This window comes from Euprymna scolopes, chromosome 19 (assembly GCF_053919585.1).
Source record: "Euprymna scolopes isolate OS-2025 chromosome 19, ASM5391958v1, whole genome shotgun sequence".
Classification (NCBI taxonomy): Eukaryota; Metazoa; Mollusca; class Cephalopoda; order Sepiida; family Sepiolidae; genus Euprymna; species Euprymna scolopes.
The window spans coordinates 144,190,783-144,206,881 of NC_136500.1; the positions used below are offsets into that span (position 1 = coordinate 144,190,783).

Genomic DNA, 16,099 nt, shown 5'->3' on the forward strand with positions numbered 1-16,099 from the left:
GAAAATGTAATTAAAAAAAAAAAAAAAGAAGAAGAATAAAATGCATAAAACAATTTTTTATATCTCGATAATTACTTATTTCTGCAAAATTTTAATGCGATTTCTGTATTCAGCATAGTCGAAAACCTGTTAGGTTGTCATTTAAAAGAAAATTGTGTAGGTGGACCTAATCTAAAAAAAAAAAAAAATACTTTTAAATCCAATACTGAAATGAAACCAACAATCACTCGTGGAACTTATTTTTCAATAGGGATGCGAAATCGACTTTCAACGTCTCCTTCCTATCAACTGGTACGAAGCAAAAACTCGAATGATTGAATATGAATGATTGCCTATAATAAAAAAAAAAAACAAACTATTTTTTAATATTCGGCAAAATGTTACAAATGTCCATTCTGTTGTAAAGTGTTTTATTTAATTTTCGTACGTTCTAGTTTTCTGCGAACCTGTTTTTCCGGTCGCCATCTTGAAAAACTTGAATTTCCAGCCGTGCATCAACTCGTTAAAATTATATTTTATTTTGTTTGATTTTAAAGCTGAAAAACGATTCGAAATCAGATTGTCGAACAAAAAGCAAGTATTACTTGAATTTTATTGGTTTATGAGGTTTGTATTATTGTACACATAGATTCGAAAAAGCTGTCAAAAAACTAGACAAAATACTATTAAAAAACACCGAATATATTTCAACTTATGTCACGGTAATATATATTGAGCGAATGGCTGACAGTATTTTGTATAGTCTATTATTTATAACACCTTTTCTCAAACTTACCGTGTTAAAGAGAAAGTCGGGCGCCATTTTGAATTTTCCAATACATCGGTAAACACTGTATGCTTTTCGAGCTGAATAAGCATGTTACATTGAATAAAAACACGAAAAATATATCCAGTTAGGTAGAAAAGTAACTTATCTTGCCTTTGATAACATTTATTTGTTATATATTTGTTTTTTGACAACTTTTTCGAATCTATGTGTACAGTAATACAAACCCGGTTTATGTACTTTTTTTTATATAACAGGCGCGCTGCCGAACGATTTTTGGTGTACTAGTGCATTTATTGATCCGTGCTGAAATAATAACGTTATTATTTTTAAAAAAAATTCTAAACATGGGGAGGGGAGGGTGTTTTGTACCTATTCTATACTTTAACCTTACAATTGAATAAAAAAAAACATCATAAAACTTTAATTAAACTTGGAAATACGAATTAAAAAAATAGTGCGGATCAGTGAGTGTCCTAGCACCCTTTTGGATTATGAAAATAAGCAGGTTTTTTTACTTACGCCCGGTCATGTTCGATAACTCTTACAGCGTTGTTAATTTTCATTAGTTTTATATTTTAATCTGTATCGTTATCCACTCAACCACCGTGACATCCATGCGTAAATAAAAACCGGGTGTTTGTGCAGTTTACTGAAGACATAAAAAAAAAACGAAGATATTGAAAAATAACTATATTGTACGCACCCGGTATAAATTTTTATTTTAAAAAATCGCTTAATTTGATCAAGTATTTTTTTTTTCTTCTTACAAAGTAAACTCAGATTTTACTGAGGTCGATCGTATCGTCTAGATTTTGCCTATTTCCATGGATGAGGAGGAGGGGTGCCTTTAAACTAGGCACCGCCAAAACTGGGGAGGGGGGCAGGTAAGTACTTTTTGACGGACCGTCTTTTTAAAAATCTACCAAAAATCAGGTAATTATCCGATCAATACGAAATTTTCAGCGATTATTAAGTAAAGAATGAACTTTATAACAGTGTACTTACATTTCATAAACGATATTTATATATATATATTTTTTTTTTGCTTACAACCCCCCCCCCCCGTTGTTTTGAGGTGTTACAAATATGCTTAAAATAATTATCTGAAACCGAACACAACATATTGTGTTGTTGTAAGGGACAGAATTATAGATTAAATAAAAATTGTTTGCATACCTTATTTTGACGTCTTAATATCAGAACTTCGATTGTGTTTAATTATCCCGCTTTTGAGTTTTGAAGTGTGAAATTCGGTGAATATGTTAAGTAAAATAATTAATTTAAGTTAAGTAAAACAAAAAAAAAATTTTTTTTATATTCATACGAAAAAAAACATTTTAAAATCTTTGATAAATAAATTAACAATTTTTTTTAGCGAGCCGAATAATGCATGACCATTATTAAACAGGGCATGCTTTGAAGAATCGATACAAAAAAAATATTCGCTAAATATTGTGCCCTTTGTGTTAAAAATAGCATCATTTTTTCGATCCCGTTTGAAAACGTTTGCCGCCTTTCGACTATGGTGGACCAAACGCGCTGAAATAATTTTTTTTTATTCTGCTTTAAATTGCCCCCCCCATTTTGGGGAGCCTGGCCCCCACACACATACACATTAAAAACTAAACTCATACAAATGGTCACCCATCTGGTACTGGCCAGCCTCAGCGTTAATAATACATTGAACTTTTCGTCACTGAAAAATAAGTTTTTTTTTTTGGCCTGGTTGGTCTTCCATAGTTTACTTTTTATCAAATGCAAACGTAAACATTGTCGATCTAGAACTCTAGATTGACGTGAAGTAACTGGTTGCCTATATGATTAAGTGGAATTATTTGAAATCCAGGTATTTATATTATAATAATTTTCCATATTCTCTTAGAAAATCATCCTAAATCTTAGTTAGACAACAAATAAATAAATAAATTATTTCAAAAACCTTCTTTTTTTTTTTTAAATATTTATGTACGTTTTTTGTGCAAGACAAAAAATGTCAATTATTAACTTTTGGGGAAAATTTAACATTTAAAATTTAATTTAAAATAGTAGAAAAAGTTTTACATTATTCTGTTTTCTATATGATAAAATTCAGGGTTTTATCTTTCTGGAAAAAAAAAGTTACTTAGAAATAATGGATTTTAGTAAATGTAATTTCATTTTAAAAAACAACAACAACTTGATTTTTCGGCCATTTTTGGCGGTGCCTACTTTAAACGAACTAGCAATTAACAAAGGACAAAATGAAAACGGGGTTAAAAATAGGGGCATAGGCTTGGTAAATAAGTGGAAGGGTGGAAACAGACAAAAAAAAAAACGAAAATATTTATCAAGGTAATTTTTCTGCCCATGTTTCAAAATAATCTCGTCAAATGTTGATAAATTTCTAACGACGTTTATGTCAACAAGAGAGATAACCAGCATAGATATAGCAAAAATAAGCATATTTTGTTAGATATAATTTGGGACGCTGAAACAATCAGTAGAACAATGAAAGAAAGTTAAATAAAAAAAAAAATGATTACAGGATTACTGTAGTCGAGTTTCGGAAATTGAAGCAGATTACGAAAAGGAAACAAGTTAGCGAGATACTAAACGAACTTAAAATATAACAATGTTAAGTAACAAAATAAACTTATTAATTAACGTACACAAAACAAAAGTAAACTCTTTCAATGTAACAAAAATTAAATAAATTTGTTTTAAACGATGGTAATTAATCAAAAACAAAAATTAAATAAACTTGTTAATTAACAAAAATAAAGAAACTTTTTTTAAGGAGATTTTGAAGTATTTAATAACCGGCATTTTAATTTTTTTAAGCGAAAATAAAAAAATAAGAACTCTGCTTTTCTTTATTTTAGGGGATCAGTCAGCGTCGGGATGATTAAAACTTTTTGAAGGAGATTTTGAAGTATTTAAACCGTCAGTTTCTGGCTATGATTCAAGTTTATTTATTTATTTTTTTTTACTATTCTGTAGTTTCATTTTGCAAGGTATGATTAAGGCCGCATAATAATTAATGCACACAAAATAACGAAAATAGAGAACGTTTTTGAAGGAGATTTTAACGTATTTAAACCGTCCATGTAATTTTTTTTAACGAAAATAAAAATTAAAAAATAAGAAATTTGTTTTTCGTTATTTTAGTAATCAGTAATTTCTCTTTATGATTAAAGTTTATTTTACTTTTTTTTACTATTATGCATAAATGTATTGTTGGAAAAAAAAAGTCATATAACTAAGAGTAGCTAACCTGAAGTGAGGTTGCGAAAAAAATACAATCTTCTTCGCGACCTTCTTCTCAGGTCTTGTAACCATAGTAACATAAAAAGAATAATGAAGACTCTTCACAAAGGAGGAAGGTTTTTATAACAATTTACCTTACTCTATTAGCATAAATAACCACAATGTTATTGTTCTTCTTGATTGTTGGAAGACCATCCTCACCTCCGGCAGCTACACTCAGGTAAGCTATGTATTATTTACCACACTCTCCCAACAAAAGAAAGAAAAAAAAAAAAAAGAAAAGTGCATTTTATTTATATATATATATATATATATATATATATATATATATATATATATATATATATCTTCATAAAAAAAACTAAGTGGGCGTGACCCTGCAGGGGGACTAACAGGTGCTAGGCCTCAGTCAAGGGCCACCTGGAGGTAACAGTGGTTCAGGGTACCCTCATTCTGTCCCTTAGCCTAGGCCCCGCTATCGGTTGTAGTTTATAGTCCTACCCAAGACTACTTCTATTGATCGGGTAACAGACTAGGTCTACCCCTTCGTCTCCTTTGAGGTGCACAATCACTGCAGTACCATTTCTGTCTAGCGGGTGGAGCCAAGTCAATTCCAACACACTCAAAATGATACCACTCATCACAGGAATCGCAGCATATCATATCTTGGTTCCCTGGAGGTCTATTGCAGGCAGGACACAAACAAATGGTGCCATCTCCTTCCGAAAATGAACTAAAGGATTCCTGGTTTTGACTGCTACCTGCAGCAACAGGCGAGGATGCACCCGCCTGATTTGGTTCACTTTCCCCAAGATCATCATCAGATTGTGAAATTTCTATTGGATATAAATTCTTCAGTGAATGGACGTTCACCACACCGTCGCCCTGTCTGACACGAGCTGTCCTCACCACTCCATCTTGTCCTGGGAGAACCTCAAGTATAGTACCCAACATCCAAAAGGGTCGTGGTTTTAAAGGGCTCTTGACCAAGACTACATCATTTCTTTTAATGCGATTCTGAAATGGTATCCGAGATCTTCCTGGCATCCTTCCTCTAAGATCCAGGAGGTACTCCTTGTACCACAGTTCTCTAAATCTTGACAACCATTCATTTCGTAATCCAATCGTCTCGATCAACCTTCTCTGGCTGGGAGGAACCATGGTGGAGAGATCATCTCTTCCCAACGGTACCAATAGACCAGGGCTTTTATTGGGTCTAATAAACATATTGGGTGTGATAATCATTGGTTGCCTGTCAGCGGACTCTTGATAAGTAAGAGGCCTGTTGTTTACAGCCCGCTGAATATCTGAGACAATAGTTAGGAAGGTATAATAATCTACCTTACCCCTACCAATAACCTTGTATAGGCAAGATTTTAAAGTCTTGATGCTACGCTCCCATACACCTCCAACCCAGGGGGAAAATAGAGGAATTGTCTCCCACTTAATGTTACATGACCCAAATTTGGCCTGGTAGTCCTGGAGAAGAAAAAGGCGCTTAAACAGTTTTCCACTACCCAGAAAGGTTTTTGCGTTGTCGCTGAGAATTGACTCTGGAACACCATGTGCATTAGTAAATCTGACTAGAGCCTGAAAAAGGGACAATATACTCATGTCAGGCACCACCTCTATATGCACTGCTCTTACACTCAAACAAGTGAACAACAACAGATACATTTTTTTCTCACTGTTACCCTCCTTCACCCAAAAATGTCCTGTGAAGTCCACTCCAGTATTCCTATAAGGAACCTCAAATTCGACACGAGAAGTTGGTAGATTGGCGATGTTCTCAGGCAGTACCGGCCTAGAATTGTATCTTTTACACCTTGTGCAGGAATTCAGGGCATTTTTGACTGCCTGCCTCCCTTGAGGCACCCAGTATCCTTGACATCTCAATTCCGTTAAGGTTGATCCTGTACCCAGATGGGAACATTTAAGATGGCAGTCTAATATTATAAGTCGGGTCAGGTGATGATTCTTGCCCAGCAACAAGGGATTCTTAACTTCATAAGAAAACTGAGAAGACCTGTCCAGCCGTCCATGCGAGCGGATCAACCCTTCCTCATCCAGAAAAAGATCTAGTGCTCGAACACGATTAGGTGCAGGCCTTACCATAGGATTCCGCAGGTAATTCAATTCAGCCATAAATTCCTGCTGTTGCGAACATTTTATTAAGTAAATTGCGGCTTTCTTGTTGTAGTTGTCTTCCCTTTTCCTCATCAAGCCGATGAATTGGAAGAGTAAAGAAGTTACCCTCAACAAACGGGTAAACGTAGAGAACCGCCGCATGGAGATCACCGAAGCACACTCCTCATCCACAATCACCGCAAAATTTGTTGATGAACGAACAATCTGCTAGCACCTATCATCAAGACAGGGCAACTCCTGCTCCGGCCAAGTCAAGACCCCACCGCGCAACTAAGAAGGGCCATGGTACCAAAAGTCAAAGTTGTCTCGGAACTTCCTTATCGTTAATCCACGAGTGATCAAGTCAGCCGGGTTTTCGGTAGTAGAAACATACCTAAAGGTCGGCCTGATGCCGTAATTCGTTTCCAAATCCAAGCTCATTAGCAGCACATCCTTTAACCTGTTTCTAGCAAAGATGCTTTTACTAGTCATTGTTTCTGATAAAATCCATGACAATACTACTTGTGCATCTGTTACCACACACAACCTAGAAGGGCGGACACCCTTGCATCCTACCAAGATAGTGGGCAAACACTTCAGAGCAAGAAATACCGCCATTAGTTCTAAAGTTGGTAATGTCTTATCCTTCACTGGAGCCACTCGTGCTTTGGCAAAGATCAATGCAGAATTGTTGTCCGGAACATAGTAGGCTGCAAATCCATATGCTTCTTTAGAAGCGTCACAAAACAGGTATAACTCTCCAGTTCGGTTCCCGTCATGGGCCTGTCTGCAGAAATGCATGTCACTCAATTTAGATAAGTCTTCTGCCAGGTTCCTCCAAGAAGACTGAAACTCTGGAGAGACTTCATCATCCCATTGCATGCCCCGCTTCCATAATTCTCCCACCAAAATCCTACTCCTTATAGTCACAGGCAGGCAAAGAGATAAGGGATCAAATACCTTTGCCAATTCCGAAAGGATTCGCCTCTTAGTAGATGCACTCGGATCACACTTAACAGGAGCAGTGCGGAGCTTTTCTGAAATAGGATCATACCGGTACCCGAGCACCATCTCCCATCCGGCCTCATGAGTACTCAATGTACCATCTTTCCTCATCTCCTCCCTAAGGCTGTCGCAGTTTGAGTTACAGGACTGCACCACAAATCCACCTTCCTGCAACCGCCTCCTAACCTGGGAATACAGCCTTACAAGCTTTGCTGGGTCAGACTCAGTAACCACCAGGTTGTCGACATCGAATTGGTTCTCCATCGCAACTCGACATTCATCAAAGGGATATTGGGCTGCATGAAACTTCAAGATACTTCCCAATATAAAGGGACTCGAGGTGAACCCGAAAATCAATGTGGCATAGCGGAAACATCGAAGGCGATCACCATCCTTCACAAAAAAACAGAACCTGTTCTTGTCTGCCTCCAGTGCAAGGCGAACCATCAAGAAAGCTTTCCTGATGTCTGCAATCAAGACAAACTTATTCGATCTAAAAGACATCAACAGGTCCAACATATCTCCTGTCATATTCACACCAGAGTATGCAGCCTCGTTAAGAGAGGCAGAGTTACCGACCTTCAAGCTACAGTTAAATACAGGCCTGATTTTAGTAGTAGCTGCCGGATCCGTCTTGAAAACTGGCCGATGAGGCACCCATACATAGTCCACAAAATTTTGAGGATCCACCTGTATTTCCTCTATGATACCCTCTTGTAGCTGCTGAAGGAATACATCTACATACTCCTGGTACAGCCCCTTCTTCTCCAGGCTCCTGACCACACGATCCAAAACGTGCAAAGCAATAGCATGATTGGAAGGAACCAGAGCCAGCTTATCTGCATGCCAGGGTAATTGCACATGATATTTACCATCCCTGAATATTATAGATTCCTGGAACTGCCGAATCATACCCTGATCATATCCTGAAATCTCTTCTCCGTCCTGAATGCCCAATGACTCAATGCTGAACATTTTCTCTAATCCTCTTTCCACATCGCTAGAGGGAAAGACATCTACCCAGGGGTCCGCATAGGTAGGGTCGGCTTCCAGGATGAAGCAAACATGCGATGATTCCACTTGGGGAGTATTCTCCATCACTGCACTGAACAACGTATAATCTCTTGAAATAGGGGCAGGATTTGTAGAAAAAAAAGTGTCCACCTCACCAAAGGGAATCAAACCAGCAGGAACAGAGAAAGCCCGACCCCCCAAACAAGGCACCAACTGTAAGGGGCCCAAATGTTGCACCAGATCCAGACCCATAATTCCACTTATAGCCACCGCATCAGTGCCAGATTCAAATTGCCCAGCCAGAGAACATCCAGTTCGCTTGAACTCCTCCAACAGCAAATGCCAATTTTTTAGATATAAGGATAGGTCCAATGAGTTGGCAACCAGTACTGGAAAGTGCCCCACATGACCAGACCCCAAGTCCACATCCAATTTCACCTCTCTGTATACTTGCTCACATTCTCCGAGAAGTGTAGTCAGCCTCAAATGACACTCCAAACCGTCAGAACTCAAGGAACCCAAGGAGTGCAAGACATCACCAGACAAATACGTTCTGCCACTGCCAGTATCCAATAGGCAGTTTACAGAGATGGTTCTTCCTCCTCGACCGAAGGTAACACAAATCAGAGGAGGTAGTTTACTCGAGTAACCAGAAGGAGCCTGACAATCTGAATCTATGCAGAAAGAAACATCTCTGGTTGTAGTGGCTCTAGATTTTGAAACGGTTACCCGAGAATTGTTTCGATGGATATCCGAAGAATCAGGCAACCCGCCGCCTTTAATTAGCAAGCGTTTAATAGCCTCACTGGTGTCTCGCATTAAAACAGACAGAGAAGGAATTCTAGAGCCACATAACTGTATAAGCTCTCCCTTCAATGCTCTCGGAAATTTCAAAAAAAGTATTTTGGCCATTAATCGGGCCCCTGCAGAACCATCCTCAGAGAAATCACAATCGAGAGAGCTGGCCAGTTCTTCCAGAATGGAAGCTGTTCTGCAGATGAAACTACCAAGATCCTCATAAGAATTTTCCCCCTTGGGGGAGAAATCGATAATATCTTGGAATATCTTATCAATGATGTCACTCACATCTAAATATTCTCGTTTCAATACTGCCAGTGCTTGCTGATAATTGGTATTGATGCAACTTAAGTGATTAATCAGCAGCAGAGGTCTCCCAGACAGCGAGCATTTTAAAAAGTTTAACTTTTCTGCGTCATTTGCCATGCCTGCTGCACAATTTTCAAATCGAGATAAGAAATTGTAAAAACTCATTCTATCGTTTTCCATTTCACGACCACTGAACGTTGGTCCAGTGATTTGAACTTGAGGTAGTCTAACAGTGAATGATGAATTAGCTCTATCCGTAGAAGGTCCAGGCGTATATGGAAGGGAAGGTCGCTCCGAATAGCCACTAGCCTCTGGAGGATGTAACAAGAGTGAGAGATCTTCTAATTCCTTCCGTAAATTCAGCTGGTAACTTAGCCAATCGGACTCCATAATTCTCTTTCCTCTTCAGAGACACAGGAAAGTTGCAACTTGCAGATGGAGATTTCAACTTCGTTGATATATTCCAAAATTTCCCTGTTGAATACAGAAAATACAGCAGGAGTGATCTCTGGGCCACGGGACAAACGAAGCCTACCCTTGATTTTCATCTTCAGAATGGAAATCTGGTTACGGTGTCGCTCCATGGAATCTGCCACAGTTGAAGTATCAGAGGTCTCCATATCCTTGTATGGGTAATCGAACAATTTCCAGAGTTGTCACTAATTGCTGTTACTAATGACTCAAAGTTCTGTAAGAAATTGTGTTGAACTAATGTATTTTTTTCGCAAATTGTTGGAAAAAAAAAGTCATATAACTAAGAGTAGCTAACCTGAAGTGAGGTTGCGAAAAAAATACAATCTTCTTCGCGACCTTCTTCTCAGGTCTTGTAACCATAGTAACATAAAAAGAATAATGAAGACTCTTCACAAAGGAGGAAGGTTTTTATAACAATTTACCTTACTCTATTAGCATAAATAACCACAATGCTATTGTTCTTCTTGATTGTTGGAAGACCATCCTCACCTCCGGCAGCTACACTCAGGTAAGCTATGTATTATTTACCACAGTATTTAAAAAAAAGGGAGGAAAGAATAACGTTCAAACCACAAGAACCCCCCCCCCCCAAAAAAAAAAAAACCTAGCACTTTCACTTTAGTGCTAGGGGTTTTTGTTTTTTGTTTTTTTTTCTCTTTTAAATAAGGGAAACATTCTCCATTGGCTAATTGGACAACAATTTCTTGCAGGTACAGTATTCGTGTAATCATATTTTTTCTCTTCTTTTTCATTTAAATTTCTTTCATTGTTCTAATGATTGTTTCAGCGTCCCAAATTATATCTTGCAAAATACACTTATTTTTGCTGTGTCTATGCTGGTTATCTCCCTTAGATTTACTGATCGGTTGACATAAGCGCCTTTTAAGGGTAATGGAGTTATCTCTCCATGTGCCCTCTTCCTCAATTGATCAGCTGAAGTTTGATTTTCGTCTGTAAAAAAATAAAACAAAAAAAACTTGATTAAATTAAGCGATTTTTTTATTCTGAGAACTTTATTCCATTACGGGTATGCACAATATAGTTCTTTTTTAAATCTTCGTTTTTTTTAATGCCTTTGTTCGCTTTTGTCTTTGCTAAACTTTTTAAAAAATTTTTTTTTAATTCAATTTTCACCCTAAACAAGTCACAGCGCCACTTTGAAGTAGGGGGCTACTATCGGGGAAATAAGTTGTAGGGGTATTATGAAGGGAGATAAGTAGCAAGATGTCTGTTCACATTACACTTGAACTTCTGCATGTCAGTACAGTTGGGAAAGCAGAATCCTGGAAGGGAGTTCCAAAGTCTAGCAGTTCTGGGAAAGAAACTATTGGTGTAGACGCCATTCTTACACCTAGGGATCTCTACTGTGAAGGGGTGGGATTTAACTGCTTGTCGGGAGTATTCCCATCAAGGGGGTACAAGTGCTTGTAGTTCCTCAGAGCATTCACCATTAAAGTACTTGTAGAACAGGCCCAGGATGCAACCTTTCGTCAATGAGACAGAGACTGAAGCTTAGATGACAGTTCAGGACCTATAAGGTTGGCGACTCTTTTTTGAACCCTGAGAGAGAAGTAGTAGATGCACCAGCCCAAATTTGACAACAGTACTCCATAGACGGGCGAATGGTGGCCTTATAGAGTTACAGGATACTTAGTTTTCTAGCATGGTAGAGAGCCCACCTTGTTCGCAGAAACCTTGGCAATGCTCTCAGTGTATCTATTCCAGTTCATGTTCCCTGTAAACGTTAGGCCGAGAAGTTTAAAGGAAGCACTTTTGGGTAATGTGTTCTTAGCCATTGCTATTGATGGTAGTGAAGGTTTCTTGTAATTATTGGAGGAAACAAGCTTAGTCATGGCAGCATTGAATGTGACCATCCACTTTTATCCCCATTAAACTACAGATTGGACGTCATTCTCTAGTGTCTCTGCCATTTCCTTAGATATGTGTTCATTTGTTTTCCCCTCATGCCTATTATAGAGAGTGGTGATGTCATCAGCAAATATACCCATCTCCAAAACAATTTTATCAGGGAGGTCATTTATGAATATCAGGAATAATAAAGGTCCGAGGATAGACCCCTGAGGTACTGTCCCATTTGTATCATATTGTTTAGATGTACAACCATCGAGCACAAATTGGATTTTTCTCTTATTTAAGAAGGATTTAATTACATTACGTATTCTTCCAGTGAAGCATATGATCTAATTTTCCTTAGAAGACCATCGTGTCATACCCTGTCAAAAGCCTTAGATATATCGAGGGCTACTGCTCTACCCTCCCCTGATTTTTCCAGTGAACGGTATATAAGTTCAGAGATTACAGTTAGGATATCTTCTGTGGAACAGGCTAGCCTTAATCCATATTGTCAGTCAGGAGTTTAAGCAGCTGTAAGGTGATAGACTATAGCTTGATTAAGGACTCAAATATTTTGTCAAAAAGCGGGAGAAGGCTGATGAGGTGGTAATTTAATATGTCAGGTCTTTCGCCAAATTCCTGAAAACTGGTACCACAAAAGTGGTTTTCCAGCAGTCAGGAAACTGATCAATAAGTGCACTAGTACCCTATAAAGTGTTCTAGTCGATTGTGTTTACAAGGAAATATTTAATATCATTATTTTATACATTAATAGAAATGAATGCAAAGATGCCCGATCATGTTCGATAACTTTAAAAGGAGAAATCCTTCTAGATTGAAATAATTTCTTTTTCTTTCTATCCTGAGTGTCCCTTTCAGGAAAGCTGGATTTTCCCCAAATGCAAAACAGTTTTTTACACCTTTTCATTACAGTTTCTTGTTATTACAAGTTATTACATTATTTCAACATCTGAGCTGTTTTTAAATTGGTCTAAAAGCAATAAACTCAAGTCAAACTTAGTTACTGATATTTTATGTTCAATACAGCAGTATGTGGCAAGTGACAAATCTTCTAGATTTTTGCAATTTTTTCGATATAACTGGTATGATATGAACTTTTTGCGTCCAGCAATACCCACGGATCCTCATTTGATGAATAACTATCTTATTAGGCTACAAGAAATTATCCAATTTAAGAATAAATACTTGCAAGAATTTTTTACATTTGTTACTTTTTCTTGATTTTCTGAAAAATTATCAAAAATGTAAAAAACAATTTTCCTGACACATACAAAAGTAGGCTATCCATATAAGGAACAAATTTTATGAGTTTTGGTTTTCCAAAAAGTGTTGTTTTTTTTTACATGGATGTTTTGCCAAAAATGCTCAAAATTGAATGCTCTCATATCTTGGGCCCATGTATAATTATCGAAATTTTTAGATTTTGCATTGAAATTCTCAAATTTGAATTTTCTGTTGAATTTTGGCCCAGAAACGTATAAAATGTGGTATATAATGCCTGTTTAAAATCAGCAAATTTTGTTTCAAGGTGTGACTAAGATTTTGAAACGTGTCATATGCATATAACTGTATGCGCAGACTATTTTTAGTTGAATGATTTTTGGTATACTAAAACTGCATAACGAAGTCATTGAAAGTCTCTTCAGCAATAACAAACTTATAAAGAACACCACAAACAAAGAACAACTTACAAAATGCCAAAATTCTGAACAGCATAGCTCTATCCTTTGAAAACTAAAATACAACTTGGAATAAAATCGTTATTTCATACACGAATAACTAATATACTCCATGTGATGAGCTCTGTAATGACAAAATTCAATTGTAAAGTGAGTTCAAAGTCTGTGTTTTTGTTCTACTACTCAAGTAGATCACACTAATCTATCACAAATATCGCAATTTTCTTACTTAAATCAATAGTTTTTTTTTTAAATACCGGATTTCTGGGTTTAAATATGCCAAAATAGTGGCAATGTCAAGAGATATTTTTGGATTTTATTAAAGTTTCGTCCTATTATTTTTAAAAAATCCAAAAGCTATTTCAGGAAAAGCACCACAGTTATCCTTTTTATTGCTCTACTTGGAGGGCTGAATGATCTCTTAAAAAGTGCCAGCATGGTACATGAATTGGTCAAAACGAGGTCTTTTATTAGGTCCTGTTATAACTATGATTTTTGGATTCCTCACCCTGGACCACATACTTGGGTGAAATTAAGTTCCAAGAAGATTATTTTTAGCCCTAAAATTGCAAATTTTCTAAAACGTTCGAGTTGCAAAAGAGGGTGTCATGATACACCAATTTCTTATTTCTGGACCGAAATCAACCCTCTGAAAAAAGTGGTTACTCTATTCAAATAGAGCTGAAAATGCAAATTTCTTAGTTTTTACCGAAATTTTATGAGGTGTTCATAAGAAAAATATGTGAGTGTGGTGATGTCAGAGCTGGATGATATTGGTTCAAATGCATCATGCAGAAGTTTAAGTGTAATGTAAAGAGACATCTTGCTACTCACCTCCCTACATAGTACCCCTACAAAGTATGTCCCAGATAGTAGCCCCCTACATGAAAGTGGCACTGTGCCTTGTTTGGGGTGAAAATGCAATAAAAAAACTTTCTATCTCTCCTTCTCTCCAGTCATCGCTTTGTTTCTCCTATTGATATGAGAGATTTCTTAATTTTTGAATATTCTTATAAATTTGCAGATTTCCCAAATGGAAAAAATCCTCTATTGAATTTTGTGACTTTACATATGGAAATATCCTCAGCAAAGGATACCAAAACAAATTGTGCTAAAATGTCTCATGTTTCAACTTTGAAAGAGAACTTGCAATTTGATGGCGGAGATGAAACTCAATTGGATGTTGTTTTATCAAAAGACAAAACAAAGCAATATAAAGATGAAACTCATTCTGATGCTGCTTTATTAAAAGACAAAACAAAATATAAAGAACTGATTCGAAGAAAGAATCCATACACATGCGGTGTTTGTTGTTATTCAGTTAAAAGCAAATACAGTTTGTTTAAGCATATGAGGAAACATTCAGGAGAGGCCCCCTTTTCTTGTGAAGTGTGTGGGCTCTGTTTCGCTCGTAAATCGAGTCAACTATCACACATGCAAATACATTCAGGCGAAAAGACACATACTTGTGAAGTTTGTGGCTTTTCTTTTGCAAAAAAATCATATTTGCAAAAACACATGCGACGTCACACTGGTGATAAGCCATATTCTTGTGACGTGTGTAGCGCTTGCTTTGGAGAGAAACATTCTTTGGAGAAGCACGTTCGAACACACACTGGTGTCAAACCATATTCGTGTGGTGCATGCGGTTCTTCATTTTCACAGAAATCAAATCTGCGGAAGCATGCATTGATACATAGTGGATTGAAGCCATTTTCATGCGAGATATGTGGTTCATTGTTTCGACAGCGATCAACAATGGCGAGGCACATGAATACACACACTGGAGACAAACCATTCTCTTGTAAAGAGTGTGACTCGACTTTTGCCCTGAAAGCAAGTCTGTTGAGTCATATGCGCACACACACTGGGGAGAAACCATTTTCATGTGAAGTATGTGGCTCTTCTTTTGCGTGGAGAACAACACTGATTTCACACAAGCGATTACAACATTGAAAGAAACGATATTTTCTGTGAAATCTGTGGCTCTTCTTTTACATGCAAATGAAACATTAAATAAAACGATATTTTTATTAAATATTCTTCTAACGGGGCAAATACTTATTACATGCAAATAAAGCACTAGATGAAATGATATTTTTTAAGTATTTGGTTCTTTTCACTGGGCAGACACTATTCTTGTTTACATGCTAATAAAATATTAAATGAAACAATATTTTTTAACAGAATATCGTGACCAAAGTCTCATTACACGTATCGTTTCTGTCGGACATGTTTTTATTTATGTACTAATTTATGTGTTCATCATCACCATCGTCATTAACATGAAAGAGAGCTGACATTTAAAAAAAATGGTTTTCCTATATGAAGTTTTGACAGAAGATTGCGACCAAGGTCTGCCAATTGCACCTATCGTTTCTGTTGGATATGTTTTGCTTTTATTTATTGATAGGGAGTGAAAATTATTTCATCAATAGAAGTAAGGTGCTTCCTTCCCTCCGCTAGCCTGTAGCAGATCCTTTGTTAAGGTTGAATACCTAATTTAGCACTTCCTTCCCCGATCAGGGCTATATATAGCCATCTCAGCTACCCGTGTTACAAAATATCTTCTTCAGCACTCACATCCAAAACCTATGCTGATGCAATAATTGATTACGGGGGCAGGCTACAGATAGAGCTGGAAGCTTCTAGCTCGGGTCTTGCACATTAGGCGGGCCTGGCAATGCTAATAGTTTGGGACCAAAACAGCATCTCTCTTCAGTTCTACCAGGGTAACTGAGCAGTCCTATTCAAGAACCTCACTGCTCACCTCTAAATAGAGGAGGAGCCTGGAAAAGGTAGC

At 37.1% G+C, this 16,099-nt stretch overlaps 1 long non-coding RNA gene across 1 annotated transcript; it reads left to right on the plus strand.

Annotated features, from left to right (window-relative positions):
* The first annotated feature begins 456 nt into the window (after window positions 1–456).
* On the plus strand, window positions 457–15,391 carry LOC145240021 (uncharacterized). The gene is made up of 2 exons (XR_013862466.1): window positions 457–573; window positions 14,321–15,391. It is a non-coding gene; the product is annotated as an uncharacterized LOC145240021 (long non-coding RNA).
* Window positions 15,392–16,099: the final 708 nt, after the last annotated feature.